The sequence below is a fragment of the Canis lupus genome, chromosome 9 (genome assembly GCF_011100685.1).
Source record: "Canis lupus familiaris isolate Mischka breed German Shepherd chromosome 9, alternate assembly UU_Cfam_GSD_1.0, whole genome shotgun sequence".
NCBI classification, from domain to species: Eukaryota; Metazoa; Chordata; class Mammalia; order Carnivora; family Canidae; genus Canis; species Canis lupus.
Window position 1 is genome coordinate 46,038,069 of NC_049230.1, and position 16,957 is coordinate 46,055,025.

Genomic DNA, 16,957 nt, shown 5'->3' on the forward strand with positions numbered 1-16,957 from the left:
TTTTAAGATTTTATTTATTCATTCATGAGAGACACACAAAGAGAGAGAGAGAGGCAGAGACACAGGCGGAGGGAGAAGCAGACTCCACACAGGGATCCCAGGTCCCCAGGACCATGCCCTGGACCGAAGGCAGGCGACAAACCGCTGTGCCACCCAGACATCGAAAGAGAGAGAGAGAGAGAAACAGAGGGAGAGAGAGAGAGAATCTTAAGCAGGTTCCATGCCCAGTGCGGAGCCTGATGCAGGGCTGGATCTCACGACCCTGAGATCATGACCTGAGCCAAAATCCAGAGTTAGATACTCAACAGACTGAGCCATCCAGATGCTCCTGCTACAGACTCTTGCACATGCTGTATTCTCTTCCATCTGCAGGCCTTGGGTCATGGCTGGGTCCCTCTGCCTGGGATGTCCCTCCTTCCCTCACCTGCCTGCTAATTCTCACCTGTTCTTCAAACTTGGCACAGGCCAGGAGGGATTCTCCTCACTTCGCACTTACCTAGATCACTATGTTCATTCACCAGGGCCTCATAGTTGTCAGTTTGCATGTAGCTATCTATTGCTGGGTAAAAGACCGAATATACAAACAGGCCATGACAGACCACATATATAAACAGAACTCTGACCCCCAATCTTCAGTAATTGGCCCAAGAAACCATCCCATTATCTATAGTAACCAGTCCAAGAAGGCAGCCTGCTTCTTGTAGGAAGTCAGACTTGTAGAACATTGAGAAACATAGAGAATACATCTCTAATTGGACCAAAGTCACTCCCATGACAATCAACCCAAAATGGCCAGGACTTGATGAGCTTCCCAAATTCTTGTCCCCACTTCCAACTGCGGACCAAGCAGAGAAAACCAAACGTGCTCCTCTAACCAGTCACAGAGGATGCCCCACTCCTACTTATGTGGGTCCAGTATCCCCATCACAACAGTCTCCAACCGGGGCACACCTAAAGACTTCTCTTTTCTCGACTAAAACTTTTCCACTCCTCTGCCTGACTTGAGCCTCTGCCAAAGTGCAAGTGACAGTGGCTGACTCCCTTGGAATAGCATGCTCTGAATAAATAGCCTTTACCTGTTCTCATTTGGTTGGTGTCTATTTATTTCCATATGTGTAGCAAACCATTCTGGATTTGAGGGCTTAAAACAAAACCATGGCTCTGTGGGCCAAGTGGGTTCCACAGGATGGTTCTTCTATTGTTCTCACTCGGGGTTTCTCATGTGGTTGCATGAAGTAAGATGCTGGAATACCTGAGCCTCTCTTCCTCTCCGTGTGGTCTCGAGGCTTCTCTCAATGGGATCCCTGCACACATGACCTGTCTAGCATGTAGCTCTACTTCCTACGTGGTGGCTCAATCTCCCAAAAGCACAGAAATGAGGCTGCGGTCTTGCTTCAGGCTTGGGACTGGAAACAACACAACCTCACTTCCATTACATTCCACTGGCTAAATCAAGCAGCAGGGCAGCCCAATTCCTGGTAGAGAGGGACCCTCTCAAGGACGTGATGGGGGAGTACATCTTTGGGGACTGGCTGCAGCACCACTTCCTTCCCATGGACACTGCTCTTGGTCTCTAGGCCCTCAGCATCTAACAGGGGGTCAGACTGAGTCCGTACTTAGCAAGGCTTAAGGACCCAGTGAATGGATGGAAGGATGGTGGGTCCAACAGAGGGACAGAAAGGCTCCATACTGGCTTCCCTGCCTCCAGGCCCACACCATCCTGTTTCGTTCACATAAACACTGCTCTCTGCTGCTTAACACTCCTCTATTTTTATTTTTTTATTTTTATTTTTATTTATTTATTTATTTATTTATTTTTTTTTTATTTATTTATGATAGTCACAGAGAGAGAAAGAGAGGCAGAGACACAGGCAGAGAGAAGCAGGCTCCATGCACTGGGAGCCGACGTGGGAATCGATCCCGGTCTCCAGAATCGCGCCCTGGGCCAAAGGCAGGCGCCAAACCGCTGCGCCACCCAGGGATCCCCACTCCTCTATTTTTAAACCTCTCAAGCAGTGAGTGGTGCTTAACATTTTTTGAATCAGGACCCCTTAGGGAATCTCATGAAAGCTATAGGAGACCCTCTCTCTAGAGAACGGCGCCTCTATATAATCACAACCATGCAGCACACTAATGCCAGCTGCCCTTTACTGAGCTTCTGACGGCATGCCGGTGGCTGTGTGCAGTGTGGCAAGTCCATTACCATTGCCTAGGCTTATTGCCCCCAACATGATCACAAGGTAGATGCTACCATTTAGTCCATTTTATAGATGAGAAAGCTGATGCTCAGAAAGGTTAAGGAATAACTAGAAAATGGTACTGGAACTCAGAGCAGGCAGTTTTGACTGCGAAGCCCATACACTTGCAAACCCTGCACTGCACGGTTTCAGGAGGTTCCTGGACCTCTGAAGTCTGGCTAGGAACCCCAAGTTAAGAATTCCTCTCAAGGGTAGCCCGGATGGCTCAGCGGTTTAGCGCCACCTTCAGCCCAGGGCCTGATCCTGGAGACCCGGGATCGAGTCCCACATCGGGCTCCCTGCATGGAGCCTGCTTCTCCCTCTGCCTGTGTCTCTGCCTCTCTCTCCTCTCTGTGTATTCTTATGAATAAATAAATAAAATCTTTAAAAAAAAAAAAAAAGAATTCCTCTTAGGGAGCCCCCAAAGTCTTCCTTCCTGATTTAAGTATCCTACCTGGCTTCTAAGACCCGAAGTAAGCCAAACCCACTCTGTGCTCCCTCCTGGAGGTCTCGTTACTCTGAGGCCATACCTATTCCTGCCTTCAGCCTGGCCACCTGACCCTTCTCCCTTCATGGTTCTGCCCTTGAAATGCTTTCTCTACCTTTGGTCTTCACCCAAAAGTCAAGGCTCCCTTCTTCTGGAACTTTTCCTGAAAGTCTGCCCCAGACTTATTCCCTCATCTGCTTGAGGTTCTCATCATTTCCTGAGTACTAACTTTCCAATTTAGCTCCAATCCCCTTGGGATTAGAGACCCATCCTCCTGTTTTTCTCACCTTCCTAGACAGACACTCCTGTTCACAATATCAACTGTTCACAAACTCCTCCCAGGCCTATTTCTTCTGCTCCTTTGGTTCCTGGATCCTCCAACCCCAAAACTGAATGAGACCCCAGAGTGGACCAGGCCAGAGAGGGGCTGGCCGAACTGGACATGTCTCCTTCAGGCAGGGAAGCAACTGAAATGCAGTCTCAGAGCCAAGCCAGGACCCCACCCCCACTCAGTCACTCCAGCAGGGATATCTGGTGGCATCTGTTTCTTTCTTTTGCATTCTCAGGGGACACCATGTTGCAGGAGATCCCGTGGTTGCTTTGTTTCCCCGTAACAATGAACGAAGACTAAAAAGAATGTGTACATACTGATTCATTAGACAGCTTCTGTGGGAGATCATGAGACAAAAGAAATACCAACTTCCTGAATCCCATGAGATTCTGTTCTTATGCTGCCCTCCACCCAAACAGGGCCACTGGTCAGTGGTGCTCAGCAGCCCAGCTAATAGATGGAAAGCAGACAGCAGGATGTAAGACTACCATCAGATCAAGGACTGCCGAAGTGACTGATGCCCCCTGCACACCATTTCTGCACTGCATACACACCAGCTCTGTCCTTGCAGGCTGGCCTGTGCTCCTCACGACCAGCCTGAGGGTTGAGGTTACCATCCTCCAGGCCCTGGGTCAATCACTCTGTACTCATTGCAACCACACAAGCAAACTGTTTAACAGTAAAAATCATTTTAGGGACACCTGGGTGGCTCAATGGTTGAGCATCTGCCTTTGGCTCAGGTTGTGATTCCAGGGTCCTGGGATGGAGTCCCACATTGGGCTCCCCACAGGGAGCCTGCTTCTCCCTCTGCCTATGTCTCTGCCTCTCTCTGTGTCTCTCATGAATAAGTAAATAAATAATCCTTAAAAATAAAATAAAATAAAATAAAATAAAATAAAATAAAATAAAATAAAAATGATTTTATAGGTGAGGGAAACAAACTTCCAGGAAGTAAATGACTTGCCCAGGACTGCTGTTTTAGTCAGGAGTCATTGCATATTTTGAGGATGGTTTAACAGAGACAGTTGACAAAGCAGGGCCTAGGGAATCCACAGTGAAAGCACACATAACAGGCAAGAAACCACCAGTGTCACCATCTCTTGGCCTGGAGTGGGGAAGGGACTGGAAATCAGAGCCCTGAACAGAGCAGCTGTGTGAAGAGCACCCTTTGACAAGACTGACACCAGCCTGGAGGGAAGGGGAATAAATGGCCAGCAAGCACTCTCCCTCCTCCTTCCCTCCGATCACCTGCCAGTGCCTTCCAAACCTGAAGTCAGAAGGCAGGAGCCCCAGGTGTTAGTATACAGGTCAGCCTCTGGCCACAGGGAAGGGGGCAAGCGGAATCCTCCAGTAGCTCAGACTTGCCTGCCCTTCCACTACCGTATTTCCCTGGGGTGAAAGCCGGAGAGGCCCAAAGAAGGGAGCACACAAGTCTGAGGTCCCTCACTGCCCTGGGTTTTGGCACCCCTGTCGATCCCAACTTCTCTCCTTGCTTAGTATGCAGTTCTGACCTCAAAACAGACTTTCTAGTTCTTCCAGAGATATGGTGTTTGAGGAAGTCCCCAGCAGAGGGGGGCTGTGCTTCTACAATTAACTTAAAAGCCTTTTATTAGCGTCTTGGCCTAAAAGGGCCCAAACACCCACACAGAAATGGGTCTCCCCCACACAGACTGGCTTCCAGCTTGGGGTAGAGAAAGGGTTTCAGGGGCACCTGGGTGGCTCAGTAGTTGAGCGGCTGCCTTCAGCTCAGGGCACGATCCCTGGGATGAGCCCCACATCAGGCTTCCTGTGGAGAGCCTGCTTCTCCCTCTGCCCGTGTCTCTGCCTCTCTCTCTCTCTCTCTCTCTATCATGAATAAATAAATAAAAATCTAGAAAGAAAGAAAGGAAGGAAGAAAGGAAGAAAGAGTTTCAGCAATGGTGTGGGCAGTCACTCAGCGGTTCAGAGACATGGCACATAGCCCAACCCCCTTGGGCGGGGTTAGGCTCACCTCTGCCACAGGAAGCTCAGGGGGAGCTAATGTCACATCATCTCACCGAACCCTACTCCATTTGCAGATTTATTAAATCAAGAGCCAATTCTGACACAGTTTCTTTCAAGTATTTCTACCTTGCAGGTGTGCAAAATTTATTTGAGATAAAGAAAACCATTACAGAGAGAGCACAATCTTCAAAGCCCACCTCTGAGACCAGAAAGAAATAAAAACAGTAGCCCCAACAAATGTGCAATTAAGTTTCCAAATACTTGGGAGCCAAGAGAAACACCTTCCCTGCGGAGAGCAGGTCTTTAAGGCAATTTTCTTGAACTCTATTCAGCACTCACTCAAAATGCCTTTTAAAAATAACATATGATTTTCCTCCCTTTCCAAAGGCTCCCTTGTTCTTTCTCTTCCAGGTAAGAATGAGCCAGCTCTGGAGTGAGAACTTCAGTTGCTCATTTTGATAGGGGATGATGGACTATGTTTCCAGGAAGGCAGAAAAGAAAGCCAAACAAGCATCCCGGCCCGCTGGTGCAGGAATCTTACTGGGTGTGGGAGACCCAGGGATTGAGGGCTAGACCCAGGGATTGAGGGCTGGCCCCAAGGGTCTTCACCTACCCATAGAAGGCCACAGTGCCTGAAAGCAGACCTGGCTCCACAGCCAAAGCTGGGTTCAGCAAATGCCCACCTTCCTTCCCCAGGTGGAGATCTGATCCCCTGTGAAGGGGAGGAGGTTCATTCTGCTATAAGATTTGCTCAGAATAAAAGGTTCCTTTTTTTTTTAATTTAAGATTTTATTGATTTATTTGAGAGACAGAGAGCACAAGTGGGGAGGGGGAAGGATAGAGAGAGAGGGAGGAGCAGATTCCCTGCTGAGCTGGAAGCCCAGTGCAGAACTTGATCCCAGGATCCTGGGATCATGACCTGAGCTGAAGACAGATGCTTAACAGACTGAGCCACCCAGGTGCCCAAAAGATTCCTCTTTCTACATGAGGCTGAATGAGCTACAAAGAGGTGCAAAACAAAGTCAGTGCTGCAGAGGGAGCCGGGACACACATCCCACACTTGCCACTCGGCAACAGTGTGATTTGGGGCAGGTGGCTTGGATTTCCTGAGCCTCAGTCCCTGAAGCTGTAGAGACACTCAACAGGGCTGTTGGGAGAAAGTGTGGTTTATCTAATGGGTTATATTCCCTGAGGACAGGCAAAAACCACTGCAGCTGGGGCTCAAAACATTGCCTTAGTTCTAGACAGAGAGCCAAAGGTGCCAATATGCAGAGAAATAATAGCACAGGATGTGCCTAAGAGCCCAGTTTTTGGATGGGACTCAGCTATGAATCTCAGCTCATCATTTAGTGTCCACGTGCCCCTTGACCAAAGCCCTTAGCTTCTCTGAGTCTCGGTTTCCCCATCTGTGAAATGGGAATGTTAATACATAATACCAGATCAAATGAGCTAATGCATGGAAAGTGCTTAGCTAGCCTCTGGCACAGCATAAATGCTTAATAAGTAGTTATTCTGTTATCATTACGTTCCTCTAAGATCAGACTCCATGTGCTAAAATTTAATAACATTCTTTCTCTGTATTTATTTCTGTAGTTACTTTCTATTTATGGCAAGTGATACTGAGTTTCCATTTACAGAAGTGTTATCATTTCCTTTTAAGATACATTTATTTGAGCTAAAGTGGGTCAATACACAGAAGGAAAAGAGTGAACACACAGTGCAGGTGGTGCACGGATGGGTGAGGCACTGGGAAGGTGTGAGGCAGAGACGGAAGTTTGGGAAACACCAACAACCTGTGTGTAAAGCCAGAAGCCAGGCCCGGGCCAGGCCGCTTCCTACGCCGCGGACATCCCCAGGTTGCTCAGAGGCCAGGGACCTTGGGGCCCGCCCGGCCTCACCTTCAAGGTCTGGCCTTCGGTCCACCATCCTGTCCAGGCGGAAGCGCCCAGGTTCCCTGAGAAGGACTTTCCCAAAACGAGGCTCCGTGCAGAGCCGCCAGGGCCCCTCCGTGCAGAGTGGGGTGTGGTCCCTCTGAGGAGGGAAACCAAACGCCATCCTTCTACAGCTTCTAAGGAGAGGCTGGGAGCAGCCGGGAAATAAAACACACCCTGGCTCTCGCCACCGAGGTGTTACAACTCAGTCCCAGTTGCCTGGCAACCACGCAGGTGTGTGATAGGGCGAGCGGCGCTCCCGGGGAGCCAACCAGCGCCGGCCGGGCCCGCCCAGGTGAGGGCCTCGGGGGCGGGCCTCGGGGCGGGGCCCCCCTCCCCCCCGCGGCCCCCCCGCGGTCCCCCCGCGGCCCCCCCGCCCTCCTCCTTCCCCCTCCGAGCCGGAGCCTGAGGAGCCGCCGTGGCGTCCCGGGTCGCGGTTTGGTGGCTGCCAGGCCCCGCGCTCCTGCCTCCGCTGCTGCCCGTAGCCAGGGTCGGGGTCACTGGCTTCAGAATCCAAAGGCAAGGGCGCCTGGGTGGCTCCGTGGTTGAGCGTCTGCCTAGGATCCCCGGGTGCTAGGATCAAGTCCCCCGTTGGGCTCCCTGCATGGAGCCCGCTTCTCCCTCTGCCTATGTCTCTGCCTCTCTCTCTGTCTAATAAATAAATAAAATCTTAAACAACAACAACAACAACAAAAAAGAATCAAAAGCCAAGAGCCCTGACCTGGTCCCCGGTGGCCTCCCCCAACCCTCTGCCCCGCACAAGCTCTGGCACACACCAGGCATTTTCAGAGAAAGCCAAGAATGGGGACGGTGGCACCTCCCTCTCTGGCTCGCCTTTGGCACATAGGTACACTTTCTAACCTCCCCAGAGAAAGGGCCAATGGAGCAGAAGCCTTCAGAGGAGGGACAGGCTGGACTCCCGCAACAGGCACCCCACTGGAAGCATCTACGTGGTTCTGCAGCCGGCCTCCCAGCACCAACAGCTAGAAATAGTGGCCAGGAGGGCTGGCTTGAAATTAGGCCTGCATTTGGATTCCAGCTGGGCACACACTGACTGGCTGTGTAACCTTAAGCAAGTCATAAAACCTCTCAAGTTTGCTCACCTATAATATGGTAGAAGAAAACAGACTCACATTATTAAGTAATACATACAGAACATTTAGCAATGTTGGGCAGAGCTGGGCAGATTCTCAGTCCTCAATTTCAGAAAGACAAATAGTTCCATTAGGGCCTGGAAGCCGCTGCTATCAGGAGCAAGTATTGGAGTTGCTGGGGAGACTTCTAATCTCCACTTCCGGTAACATCTGCAGGTGGCCTCTCAGAGGTGGAGCCCAGTGAAGGACAGTGGGTTACTCTGCTCCCTGCGTGGAGGCTGGGCCCACACAGGAGAAGGCAGGGCCCTGGCACTTGCTGCCTTCTGGCACCACATACAATCATCCTAAAGAAATGCTAAATGAGGGGGTAGGGGGTGTGGGCCCTCAAGGTTTCTGCCTCACTCCACCGTTTCCAGGCCCTGCTTTTTCTCTCTCCGAAGTGGTATTCTCCATGGGATCCTCATTAGCCTGCAGTAATGACTTGCCTTCCCACGGCAGGGGCTGCTCACAAGCAATTCAGCACCACTGGCCCCTTCTCCCCCTCCCCCCAACATTCACAGACCCATGCCTTCAGGAAGGGAAAGGGGGCACCAGCCATCCCACTCCCATCCTTTGCCAGGTGGGGCAGTTCTTCTCTTTGGAGAGCGCCTCCCCCACTTCTTCCTTCCATCTTCTACCCTTTCCTGCCTTCCACTTGCTGACAGGCAGGCAAGCAGGCAGGCAGGCCAAGTGAAAGCGCTCCCAGCCCTGCTGGGAAGTGTGTGCAGAAGGAAATCAGTGACTGAGGCCAACCTCATGCAACCTTCTGGGAGATTCCCAGGAAAGTCTTGTTGGACTCCAGGGGGCTTAAGCCCCAGACTCTGTCCTGCACTTCCCTACCTAGGGGTACGTCCAAATCCCTGCATTCCAAATTCCGCTGGGCTCAGATGAGTTTTCTTAAACAGATCAATCCATGGAATCCCTGGCAGGCTTTGACATTGCCGTTTACATGGGTTTTTTAAAAGCTTCTGCTTTTCAGTGAAAAGTCAACATATTAACATGTTAACAGTTGTGCTTGACTCTGCTTTGGCGTGTGGGCTTTTCCTCCCTGTCTCTCTCTCTCTCTCTCTTTTTAAAAAGATTTTATTTATTTATTCATGAGAGACACACAGAGAGAGGCAGAGGGAGAAGCAGGCTTCCTGTGGGGAGCCTGATACGGACTCGATCCCAGGATGCTGGGATCACTACCCGAGCTGAAGGCAGATGCTCAACCACCGAGCCACCCAGGAGTCCCTCCTCCCTGTCTCTTTATAGTTTTCTGTACTTTTCAAAAATTTCCCCAGATGGCATGTTTTACTTTTCTAATAAACATAAATAAACAAAAACAGAAGATTAATTACTGGGCCTGCTCAGCAACCTGTTTATTTTTATTTTTATTTTTTTAATTTTTATTTATTTATGATAGTCACAGAGAGAGAAAGAGAGAGAGGCAGAGACATAGGCAGAGGGAGAAGCAGGCTCCATGCACCGGAAGCCCGATGTGGGATTCGATCCCGGGTCTCCAGGATCGCGCCCTGGGCCAAAGGCAGGCGCCAAACCACTGCGCCACCCAGGGATCCCTCAGCAACCTGTTTAAATTCTTATTGGAAATGAAGTAGGGTTTGGGGGGGAGGGCAGGAAGGGCAAGGAGGCCCTGATGGGACCAAGTAAGTGCTCCAGATGAGCCCCATCTGACCCCCACATGGAATGGCTGTGCTCACAGTGGGCAGCAAGAGGCCAGCAGTTTCCTAGGAGTCACCCGCCCAGGGCACCAGCCAGTAAGTGCCATCTTATGAGGCCTAGAAATGAAGCTGACTCCATCCTGGTACTTCCCTTGCTCAGCTCTCTCTCCGGGGACGTTGGGGAGATGGACCACAGCTGGGGGTATCCCTCTCTCATCCCTGAAGCCGCCTCACCTCCCTTTCCTGAGCCACCCCGTACATGTCTCTGCTCCCAACCAGCCCAGCCTGCTGCCAGCCCAAGGCACTGCCCCCAGGAGCTTTCAGCCTTGACCACTCTTGTCCCAGGAAGCTCTGGACCCCATGGGAAAGGGGCAGGGTCAGCTCTTCCAAAATAATAACTGCAGGACAGGCACTGGGCTCAGCCCTACATCTGTGAAATCCTTAACTTCTTCAACACCCCAGCAAGGTGGGTATTATTATTATTTGTTTTCTAGATGGCAAACTCGAAGCTCAAAGAGAATCAGAGGCTGCCATAATACCCACAAGTAGAAAGTGACAGACCCAGAACCAAAGTCAGGTCCCGTGTGGTCACCCTCTTGTTCAGGACGGCGTCTTTCTCACCATCAATCCTCAGTGCAGGGCCTGGCACACAGCAGGTACTAGTAGACTGAATAAGGCAGGGATGGAGGGAGCCCACAGCTTCTATATCCCAACCTTCCATCTTCCAATGGACCTATCCAAAGCCTGGGCTCAGACAAAATGTCATGCTCTGCTCATCCTAACAGAAATGAAGGGAAGGGGCTAATCACAAACATGGAGACCCTTCCTTGGATGCCCTGCAGGAAGCACTCCCTTCTTCCTGAGCAGAGGTAGATCACCAGGGCTCCCCTATATCGTCAGCCTGCAGATGGGGGGCGGGGGGGGGGGGGGGCAGGCAACTTGCTGAGCTAAGGAAGACAGAGGCTCAGCAGGCAACAAAGTGAAAGCAGAGAAAGAGTAATGGCAGACAAGTCATTGTTTACCGGTGAACTGTGCCTGCCTTTACTAGGAACTTCTTGAGGGCAGTGCTGGTCTTTCTACAATTCAATCTCAAGTATCCTATAAGGCAGCAATCAGAAACTGAGCAAATGCCTCTCCAGGGCACCAAAGGGGCCATTTGGTGGGTGAGCTATGTTGACCCCCACATTCTCCTGAGGACACTTGTCCAGTAAAGGGCACCAGTGGTGGCTGATTTACAGTGATGCTAACAAAGCACCCACGGCCCCTCCCCATGCCTTGCACCTAATTCTATATTCATGACTCGTTGTGCTTTTTCATAGAAGAGGTACCCAAGTTGTATTTAGGGTCCATGAAATCTGGATCTGGCTTAGAATGCCAAAACCTGAAAACTCCTTCTGCCTGACATGGGACCCTCACCTTGCTACATGCTGGCACGTGTACGCCGGTCTTCCCTGGGAAGAAAAGCAAGGCCCAAGCCAGTGACAAGGGTCAGTGGGGGCTGTGAGGCTAAGGAAACCCCAATGACGATCAGGTCTTGATCATGACTGGGGCCATGTATACACCAAACAGAGAATAATGAACGTAAATTGCAGAGATCCCATGCTTCTATTGCTTCAGTTCGTGGGGCTGAGATTCTCACCTCTATTCTCAGAGGTGAGAGGGGTGGGTGGGGCCCTCCCTTTATTCCCATTTAGTCATATTATCATAGAGTCCAAAAGGTTCTTAATCATTTGGCAGAGGGGGTGGTTTGAGAATGACAGGCCTGGATGCTCTAAACTGTGCCCACACAAGGAGGATACTTAGCATTTTAGGGGGTTATGGATGCTTGAGGTCCATCAGTTGGCCCCTGCTATGGAGGCAGCATGATGCGACAATGAACAATGGGCGACAGCTGGGGACTGGGTTCCATCCCAGTTTCTAAGTCTCTTCACTTCCCCAAACATCCTCAGGCCTTTGCATTAAGTGTTCCCTAAATTCCTTCTAATGCTAGAATTCCAATTTCTGTGATATATACAACAAGCATTTTTCATGCATTGCTCACTTAATTCTCTCAGTTACCCTGTGGAACAAATATTGCTGGCTCCATTTTGCAGATCAAGAAATCCCTCTGTCAGGATGAGGGGTAAAAAAACTCCCCAGAGGTGCGTGGTGAGTGGTGGGGGTTGGTTGTGAAACTGCGTCTTTTGCACTGCAGAAGCCTGTGCCTTTACCAGTGGCCACAACCAACGCCTTGGTCCCCTCCCTCTCGCACCACTGTTAGCTCTGCCTTGATATATGGGGCTTTCCCTCCACCTTTGCACTTCTTGTCCTCAAGCCACCTTCCTCCTACTCTCTGTCCCCTGGGCTTGCTAGCTTCCTGGCAGATGGGATATGAGCATCCCATTCCCAAATCCAGCTGGATCAAATTCTACTGCCCCTGACCCTTCCTGGGCCACTGCTTCATTGGAGGACAATTAACAACTGTGGTTGGTTACTGGCTACTTGGGCATGGAGCAGCATCAACCAGGTCTGCATCCCCAGCTAAAAGCCCAGATTAATTGCCCTGGGCTGCTTCTGTCACACACAGGGATATATTTTCTTCTTAGAATTTACAAGTAGTTCTATCCGAGAAATAAACAGCCAGAGATAAAAATTACATTGTCACAGTGCAGGTGTGATAGATGTAGGTAGCAAGCCATTGTGGTTGCCAAGGAGGTGCTCCGCCGACAGAATCTACCAGATGAGACCTGGAGGATCTCCAGGTAAGGGGAATGAGAGAAATACTGATAGGATCTCGGCCTCACGAACTGAAGCAATAGAAGCATGAGATCGCTGCAATTTATGTGTCATTATTCCCTAAATCCTAGGGTTCCAGGGCCAGCCTCGCAGAGCCTGAGTGAGAGGGTGATTGGCACCTCTCCCAGCCACAAGCCTCAGGATTGGGGCCTGCCCACATGGTCAACCCCACTGAGGAGCATTTGGGAAGACACCCACCTAATCTTGACAGCTCTGTCCCCAAGTTGTCAACTCCCTGTCTCGTTTCCACTACCACTAGCTGAAGGGACTATACCTCCCTGTGAAGAAAGCCACCTCAGAGAAGGATGAGCAGGCTGGACCCAGGGTCTGAATACTAACAACAGCTAACATTTCCTGAGCCCTTCCTTAGTGCCTGGCCCTCAATTAAGGACTCGACAGGATTATCTCACATGACAACCTTATGAAATAGGCACTATTTTCCTCTCCACATTACAGGTGACAAACTGAGGTTCGAAGAAGTTAAGTGACTTGCCTAAGGTCCTCGGAATGTATTGAATGGTGGCCTCCAAAGAAATATGTCCCCCTGGAACCTGTGAACGCTAGCTTATATGGAAAAAGGGTCTTTGTAGATGCAATTAAATTAAGAGTCTTGAGATGAGATCATCCTGGATTACTGAGATGGGCCCTAAATTTAATGATAAAATGTCCTTCTCAGAGACAGAAGACAGAGTGAAGCCTCAGGAAGACAGAGGCAGAAATCTGAGTGATGTGGCCACAGGAAGTGCCAAGCACCACCAGAAGCACCACCTTGCTGTTCCCAGCAAGGAGTAGAGCCTTCAAGGGGAGCTTGCCAGCACCTGGATTTCAAATTTCTGGCCTCTGGAACTGTGAGGATATAAATTTCTGCTGTTTTAAGCATCTAAATTTGGAGCAATTTGTTATGGCAGTCCTAGGAAAGGAATAGAGCCCCACGGCTAACAAATGGCAAAGCCAGGATTCGGATCTGGCAGGCTGAGCCCAGACTCAGGCTCTGCTCACTGGGTGATGCCTCCAGGCCCCAAGGATCCACTGCAGTTGAGCTAGGTGACCTTGAGAAAGTTGCTAATCCTCAGTTCTATTCATCTACGAAATGAAGGGTTTGGATGACATACGTGGTGGGGTGCCTCAGGGGCTGCCACACCAACAGGACAAATGGAGTTCTGAGAGGGTATGAAAAGGAGAAAAATAAAAACTTAGCAAACCACCTGTAGCCCACAGTTTGTGTGGGTTTCTGTCCACTTACAACATGTTCCCCTCTTTCTGGACACAGCACCCTGATTTTACTCCCAGGCTTCAGTGACTGGTTTGAGGCAGAATCTAGGCCGATGACAATAGGCCCACAAATTTATCCAAAGTGTGAGGGGGAAGAGAAGCTCACTCTAAATGCAGGGGAAATGTGAACTTAGAGCTGCTGGAACCTTCTGAGTACGAGGCCAAGTCGGGGAAAGCCATGCCAAGGAGCTGAGAAGCAGAAACCAAGTCCTGGTGACACTGTGAGATCAGGTTGCACCTGAAGATGAATCTTTTTAGTTTTGCAAGCTTGTAAGATCCCTTTTCTGTTCCAAGAGTTTGGGTTTCCGTCATTTGTAACCAGAGACTGCCATACCTCAGGTTACCAGTCATGCCCACTTCCAAGTGTCCTAGCCATGAAGCAGTGTGATTTGAGGGCCAGAAAATCCACAGTGCATGGTGTGCGATGTATATGTGTGTGAGTTCACAGGCACATGCACATGTATTCTTTCCAACGTCTCGACAAGAGATCATGGAAACCACACTGCTTGATACCTCCTTTAGAAGGCAAACTGCTCCACTGGGGTCCAGAGCAAGCCTCACCAAACTTTTCCTGGAGTAATCCAGGTAACACCCTGGAGCCTTTGAGTCTAGTTCCTTCTCCTCCTCCTTCTCCTCCTCCTCCTCCTCCTCCTCCTCCTCCTCCTTCTTCTTCTTTTTTAAGTTTATTGAAGGTTTGTTTGTTTGTTTAAGTAAGTAACCTCTACATGTAACATGGGGCTTGAACTCATGACCCTGAGATAAAGAGTCACATGCTTTACCGAGTCACATGCTCTACTGAGCCAGCCAGTCTAGCTCCCTCATGCCTCTGGGGATTGGAGGCCCCCCACATCTCTTCTTCAAGGCAAGCACTCACGTGGTCCCTTCAGGAGTTCCTAATATAATCCATTTTTTAGCATCTTCACTATTTCATTTGACAGGTATTTACTCAGTACATGACAGGACACAGGTGAGAGCTAGGGATATAAGGTAAAATAGTGGACATAATGCCCATCCTCATACAGCTCCCAGTCCAGAGATGCACGTAACTAATTATAGCACTAAGTAATTGACACAGCCATTCAGCCCTTATATACCACTGAGTGGCAGCTAGTCCAAGTGACCGCTCTCCTTAGGGGCACTGTAGTGTCTCCTAACTTCTCTGTTCTCTTCTATTCTTATTCCCCTGAGTCTCTTTCCCCCTTGGCAGTCAGGGTGGACTTTTAAAAATATGAGGCCCTTGAACATATAAACGAGCCCTTCCTATGGCTCCCCATCACACAGAACATAAATATGCATGATCTGACCAAACTGCCACCTCCCTCACCCTGGTCCCTGAGCCCCTGCCCCTGGGGCCTATCTTGCTGTTGCTGGAATGCACAGAGCACACATCCCTTCAGTCTCAGGGACTTTGCACTGGTTATTTCCTCAGCTTGGCTCTTCTCTTGGCCCAGCCTCCACGGGCTCCTTCCTTCATCTCCCCAGGTCCCTGATCCGTGTCATCTCACAAAGCTTCCTTGAGTACCTTATACTACTCCTCATTTTCTGTGCCCTCACCTCCCCAGTCCTCATCAGCCCTGCCATTGCCTTCTTGTCTACAAGCCCCCCACACCACCCCTGTCCGTTGCAGGACTGTGAGCTCCATGAGAACAGGTGGTGTGAGATGATGTCAAAGGGGGAGGCAGGGACTAGCTTACACGAGGCCTGAAAGCCCTGTTAAAAATCAGGTCTCTAGGGGTGCCTGGCTGGTTCAGTCAGAAGAGCACGTGATTCTTGATCTTAGGGTTGTGAGTTCAAGCCCCGTGTTGGATATAGAGATTACTTAAAATAAAAATAGAAATAAAAATAAAAATAAAAATAAAAATAAAAATAAAAATAAGGCCTCTATTCCCAGAGCTATGAGAAGCCTGAAGGATTTTAAGCAAAGTGATATGATCAGATTGTGTTCCCTAACATCACCTGTCTGCATGCAGCATGCAGCCTAAAGACCAGAAGCAAGAGCACCATCAGGAGGCAACTATAAGAGTCTAAGCAACAGATGTGGGGCCCTGGTTTAAGATGGTAGAGGCAGGGGCAATAGATGAGGATGAATTTAAGCAGGATGCTGGTGATGGACTGGATTGGTGGAAGATGACGAGAGAGGATGACTCAGTGGGTGCTCAGCAGAGAGTGAAGCAGGTCCCTCACTATCCTAGATTTGGACATTTCTATTAATGTGGCCAAAGATTATAGGTGCTTTTTTTGGGGTTTTTTGTTGTTGATGTTTTTGGAAGGCACATCAAACTTTCTGACTCACTGTGCCTGCGGGCAAACATTATCTCATCATCATAACCCTTAAGGGGACAAGAAGCCTCTACTGTGAGCGAGCTGGATGGGGGCCGGGGCCCAAGGCATGCTGCTGGATCACAGCCTTGAGAAAGGTGCCAGGGCATCACACACTGGCTGAGGCCAGAAACTGCTGGGGGAATTTCATTTTGAGAATGAAAAGTAGTCTTGGGCAAGAGATATACTCTCTCCTTCCTCCCAGGCAGTGAATTTTTGAGACAAGAAAAAAAGAAATAGGAGGAGAAATGTCACCACACTATATTACCTAAATCTCTGCTTCTAGAGGCTTCATGACCACTACCCATGTTCTACTAGACTGCCAATGCTGGGCATGATTTCAGAGACCAGAGAAGGTATCCATTGAGGTGGAGGCTCCAGAAGCTAGGGTATGGAAGATGTAAGTGGAAGTCAGGCTACATCTGAGCAAGGGTACCTTCCTTAGGCAGAAATCAAAGGCCACTGAGAGGTGTTTCTCAGACCTCCCCTCCTCCCGCCCCTTTTAACAGCCGTGCTAGTGGTACCATTATAAATCATTAACACAGATCGCATACCAATGTGACTGTACTTAATGCCACAGAACTGAACACTTAAAAATGGCTTCAATAGTAAGTTTTGTGTTATGTATTACAGAGTAAATAATAAAAAATAAACCTTATCATCCACTGAAATAACCAAAAACCTCATACTTTAATTTCTACAAAATGCCTGTTAGCTGGTTGTCTTCCAGCCTATGGCTGTACATACACGACGACAGACAATTCACTGCCATGCTCAGGGACTTTCATCCCTGCACGGAACCTGCTTCTCCCTCTGCCTGTGTCTCTG

General features: G+C 49.7%; 1 protein-coding gene across 1 annotated transcript in view; it reads right to left on the minus strand.

Moving 5' to 3' along the window:
- RTN4RL1 (reticulon 4 receptor like 1) overlaps positions 1-16,957 on the minus strand; it is a 72,123-nt gene that overhangs the window by 29,039 nt on the left and 26,127 nt on the right. The window lies entirely within an intron of this gene.